The sequence below is a fragment of the Halichoerus grypus genome, chromosome 5, assembly GCF_964656455.1.
Source record: "Halichoerus grypus chromosome 5, mHalGry1.hap1.1, whole genome shotgun sequence".
Lineage (NCBI taxonomy): Eukaryota > Metazoa > Chordata > Mammalia > Carnivora > Phocidae > Halichoerus > Halichoerus grypus.
The window spans coordinates 99,933,253-99,939,252 of NC_135716.1; the positions used below are offsets into that span (position 1 = coordinate 99,933,253).

Here is a 6,000-nt window from a genome sequence, read left to right on the forward strand (position 1 = left end):
CTATCATCCTGTAAATGGTGTTCACTTTTGAGCCAAGATATACAGTATGGTTTTTTTTTGTCCTGTACATGTTATTTTTTTGGCAATTAATATTTGTGTATTTTTTAAAATTCACTTATTTTTTATTTATAGTGGATCTTCCATAATACTCAGATTCATGGATTAAAGTCCTCTCCACTATATTTTCCAAATGGTCCAAGACATGAAATAACTTATCAGTTCTATTTCTTTTTCTAACAGTCTCTTTCTGATAAACATCTGACTCACTCATGAATCTACACTGGGTTCCCTTCTGGACCTGATGCACAGCTACTATCCTGGGATGACTTTTACTACTCTCCTTTATTGGAGCTCTTGATTCTGGACTCTCAATATCTTCCTGTTTCTTCATTTACCTCCCTGTTTTGAGATAGCTTGTGTTCCAGGACTTTCTTGAAAAAGAATGCCTGGGTATTTAAAACAGAACAAAACAACAAAAACATGATAATTTTGAAGTTCTACAAACACTTTTGTTCTACCCCTCATGATTTGAGTGTTAGCTCAGCTTCTGGATAATTCTAAGTTAAAAATATTTTCCCCTCAAATTTATAAAAGCATGGTTTAATTTTTTTTCCTAATGTGTTGTTTATAAAAGCTGATACCATTCCAGTGCCTGATACTTTATATGCAAACTCTTCCCACCCACTTCCAAAATTTTTATGGTAATTGTAATAACAATCAATTCTTTACTTATTCTAAGATGTTACTTCATGTACTTTGTATGCATTTTATAATAATAATAATAATAATAATAATAATAATAATAAATTTAATCCTCATAATAGAAGATCTCCTATCTCACAGGAGGTAGATAGTATCAATGTCAATCCCATTTTACAGATGAAGAAACTGAGCACTAAGACAAAACTAGGCAATGGCAAGTGGTGGATATGGGTGTTGAATGCAGGCAGTCTAGCACTAGACTCCATATGCATAACCACTATACCATCTGCCTCTTTTCCAGGTGTTAGGAGATAAATATTTGGACTTTCAGTTTGGAGCAAACCTTCAGTTATGAGAAACTTTGTTGTATGATTGTTTTTCTCTATTTTTTTATTCTATTAGTTGGATTTTGGATCCTCTTGATTAAATATTTCATTTAAAACATCTTTTCATTTTGCTTTTAACATTTAAAAACTGGTTTTATTCTGCGTCCTATGAATCTCCCAAGCTTTCTATCGCCATGATTGGTAGTAGTAATATTTAATTTCAGCGGTCCTGTTTTTAATTTTCAGGGGCCATTTCCTATTTCCTCATTGTTCCCCTTAAATTAATCACATGCTGCATTCATTTCATGGATGGACTATCTTCTCTCTTTGAGGATACTGATTATACACTTAAGTTTCCTGCTCCCTACTTTGTTTCTATTTCCCCGAAGTTTCTTTCCTCTATTGTGTCCTCTGGTCTCTCATTTTGAGGCTAAATTCTTTCTTCCAATGAGTGGGGCTTGTTGATTGTTACCATGGATGATCCAGGGATGAGCAAACTTGATCATTGGAGGGAATCTCTTGTGTTGAAATTGGAATATTTGAGTTTTTCAAGATAAGAATTCTTTGATCTTCTGCTGGGGGTAATACACCTTGAAGTGGGTGTTCTGATATGTAGGACAGAGGACATACTTTGAAAGGGGCTGGTCAGTACCAGGTCTTTATAGATTCTACTGTCAGCCCTGCACCTCAACTCTCTACTGAGCCTGGTGGCCTTAAGACCAAAAATTCTGTCAGTGTAATTTTTTTTTTTCAGAAACATAACACTGTGTTTCATATGTATATTTTGAGGGTTGAGGGAGAGGTGGGTATTAATCACCTGACTCTAGTACATTTTTGACCAGGTTTCTCTGTGTTGAGCTTCATGACTATTTCTTGCCTTACTGGGGTTCTAGCTGCAAATTGATTTTTTTTTTTTTTTTAAGATTTTACTAATTAGAGAGAGAGCATGAGCAGGGAGAGGAACAACAGGCTCCCTACTGAGTGGTGAACTGGATGCGGGGCTCGATCCCAGGACCCTGAGATCATGAACTGAGCCAAAGTCAGACACTTAACTGACTGAGCCACCCAGGCGCCCCAGCAAATTGATTCTTTTCTTGCAGTTACGTTCCTCTTTAGGTAATTATACTGTGGTTTCCTCCTCTATGACAAGGCATTTTCCATTCCTCCATCTGCTTTCTAACCTATAAACATTTCTTTAAATACTTTATCTACTGGTCTGTTTTCTTCCCTCTACTCACTTGTTTTCCCCTTGTGGATAGATTTATATGTTTATAATTCAATTTTGCCTCTACTCTTAGGTTAGTAGGAGAGAGTACATATAAATGTAAAAATGAATGTGAGCTTTAAAACTTTTTAGATTTTTTAGTGTTGATGTGTATGTTTTGTGCAGGTAAGATAAGGAAGTGTATAAGAAAGGATATACAGGACATATAATTAGCATCATGTGTACACGTGGCTGTGTAATTTATGACTGATATAGTGAAACCCTCCATTATTTTTCTGCCTTACTTTTTGTAAACTAGTTAATGAAGATTTAATAGGGGCACGGATTGGGACCTTTGCTGTGGTGATAATGAATGATATAACCTGACATATGTCAAAATGTATTTGGGCAAAAGATGAGCAATGGGCCACCAAGGAGGACAAATCGCAAGAAAATAAGATGACAAGTCTTATCAGAACGGATGAAGTGAATGGAAAGGAGTACCAAACAGACTGAGAATCTTGATGCCAACGGCTTCTAGCATGGAGTATAAAACAGCATGACTTCATCAATCACTGTTAGAAAAAAACTTAATGTATTTATTAAGTTCATAGCCACCACTGCTGATACTATGCTATTAGCAAGTTCTTCCAAACATCACTCCTTTGTTTCATACCTGTCCCCAGATTTCTCTGAGATATCCTCCATTCCCTGCAATGCACAAGCCTCCTTTTCAAGGGTGAAAGGGTTTGCTAAGACTAAAAGAAAATTTTGTCAAGATAATGAAGTTTTAGGGAGAAGTTCCTATGCATGGGAATATAACAAATGTAAGGGGCATTTGGATACACTAGGGAGCAATTAAATTTCCTGAAACAGCTCCAGCACTCCTTCCCTTGATTCTATGTTAGTTCGTTCAATACCACAGAGAGAAGAATGAAATACTGTCCTATTCTCTTTTGCTGGCAGAGGTATATTTAAATTATGTGGTAGTAGAACTGATGCTCTAAACAATAGGTTGATTATACCTAAATCATGGCAATTTTCAGACACAATATATACATATTTAGTTCTATAATATACATGCTAAAATAGGAATAGGGAGGCCGGTTGTCTCCAATACTTATGCTCAGGCTTAGGAAGGGAATAAAATGATAAAGGGCTGTCAGATTCAGGAAAATTCATGTTAGTGGGTAAGGGTAAGAATGCAATTCAAATCATGTGATTATAGAAGCTCAGAGCTAGAGGAAACTTTTGATATCTACAGCTTACCTTTATTTTTATTTTTTATTTTTTTAAAGATTTTATTTATTTATTTGACAGAGAGAGACACAGCGAGAGAGGGAACACAAGCAGGGGGAGTGGGAGAGGGAGAAGCAGGCTTCCTGCCGAGCAGGGAGCCCGATGCGGGGCTCGATCCCAGGACCCTGGGATCATGACCTGAGCTGAAGGCAGACGCTTAACGACTGAGCCACCCAGGCGCCCAGCTTACCTTTATTTTATAGATAATAACAAATCAACTTCTTACTTCATGCCAGATACTATTCTAAATGTTTAATACCCTCAACTAACTTAATGCCCTCAAAAATTCTATGAAGCATATACTACCTTTATCATCACTAAAGAAACTGAGTTATAGAGAGACCAGGCAATTTGCTCTGGGTTGTACAGATATTAATGTTAAAACCAGGACTAGAATCTACAGTTTGGGGATGTCTGGGTGGCTCAGTTGGTTAAGCGTCTGCCTTGGGCTCTGGTCATGATCCCAGGGTCCTCGGATTGAGTTCTGCATCGGCCTCCTTGCTCAGCAGAGAATCTGCTTCTCCCTCTGCCTGCCGCTCCCCCTGCTTGGGCTCTCTCTTTCTCTCTGACAAATAAATAAATAAAATCTTGGTTTGGCCCCAAAAACCTATGCCTATGCATTTAACTACTATATATTTCCTTTCTTAGTATATGTGCTGCCGAAGCGAGCACTATACGTTTCCTTTCTTGAAGGGAAAACAACCAAAGATGTAAAGAGATTTTTATTAACACACCGGGACTAAACTAAGATTTCTTAGCTGTGATTCACTGTATTAAACACTGATTGAGATTCACAGCTATTGACCAGGACCTGTGATTCTTTTCATGGCACTAGCTTTGCATGTTAGTGTTATTTATTTATTTATTACTTTTCAATAATAGTATCGGTTACCCCTGGGTCAAACCTAATGTGGAGTTAAATATATGGGACCACTGATTAAAGAAAAATAGGTTTATTTTTATCATAATCATTATTTTCTAACATTTGTTGTCTTCTATATGCCAGGCAATATGCTAGATAATTGACTTACATTTTCTTACTTAATTCTCACAAGACCACTGTGTTATAGCAAGTATTTTATGTCTATTTTGCATATGTGGAACCTTAAGAACAGAAGTTTAGAAACTTATGCAACATCATAAAACAATTAAATTGCAGTGTTAGTCATCAAACCTTGCTCTTTCAATCTTTAAAGACCTTCTATCATTATATACCTTGACTATTTTTATAAATATTACCAATGAAAATTCACTTTGATTTTGAGTATGTACCAATTCTGTTAGTTAAAATAGAATGTACATTCATTTGTGGGGCTTTAATTTGACCTTTCTAAATGAAATTGCTTTAAAAAAAAAAAAAACCTTGTCAATACAGAGCAAAACAATGACATTCCCTTGTGTGATATGCATTATTGGGTGCACATTATCATTTCTGAGCAGCTATGCATATTTTCTCCTTATTAAAAAATGTATGCACAGCTAATGTTTACTCAAGAGATGAATTATTTTGCAAGTGAAAAATTATAATTGTTATATTCAGTCACATTTCAACCTTACATCACCAAAAGGGAGCCTTTTGCTAGAAACTCTCTTGCAACAATATTTTTTTTAAAGTTCTCCAGCCAGCTTTAATGATTGTAAAATATTTAGGTATTTTTTAAATGTTGGAGACCGAATAGAATAATGTATGAAAGCAATAAATAAATAAGTAGACAAATCGCATCTAAAGACCGGATAGTGAGGCCTTTTAAAACAGGATCGACCACAGAGGTTTTAAAATCCGTTTGATAATGTTTATTTGTGGTGGGGAGATTCTTAAACAGGTGAGCCTCACTACCCTCAGAAGACTACAGAGGAGGCATTGATGGAGGGCATTAGCAAAACAGCGAGACATGGTGACCACAATTAAAAATACTGAGCTTTCTGGAAGGAATACACAGTGAAACTACTCAACCTCTGGCTACTCCCCAAAACCCAACTTAACTGTAGACGTCCCTTACCCCAGGGGAAATCTTGCTTTTCCGACAGTCAGGCAGCTCGGCCTCATCCATGTCTTCTACCCGGGAGGTGAGGCGGCTAGAAGGGGCGGCTGTAAGAAGCACTCTTAAAGGGATTTTATTAAAGGGATTTTATGAAATTACTCACTGAGGCGTAGTTGGGTCACTGTCACAATGCTCTGGCAGTAGACAAGTCCAACTCTGTTGAAATTAAGGGTTTACAAGAAGGGATCTTTTAGATTTTAAGTGCCTTTCTCACTTTCATTTCTTTTTCTCATGATAACGCTGTAATGTTTTTCAAAATAGCCACACTGACATTTATATGAACGTCTGTGAGCTTTTTCCCAGTAAGCAATTTTCTGCACTTCAGTCATCTCTATACATAAAAAAATTCCTAATATGTCTGATTTTTGACACACAATTTTCATTGATTACTAATTCATGTGACAGACGTGCTACCTTAGTCTTCATA

The 6,000-nt window shown here is 36.5% G+C and overlaps 1 long non-coding RNA gene across 1 annotated transcript in view; it reads right to left on the minus strand.

Annotated features, from left to right (window-relative positions):
- Positions 1-5,635, minus strand: part of LOC118533969 (uncharacterized) — a 105,962-nt gene extending 100,327 nt beyond the window's left edge. Inside the window, exon 1 of the long non-coding RNA XR_004916442.2 lies at positions 5,532-5,635. This is a non-coding gene — a long non-coding RNA (uncharacterized LOC118533969). The remainder of the gene's footprint in view (positions 1-5,531) is intronic.
- Positions 5,636-6,000: the final 365 nt, after the last annotated feature.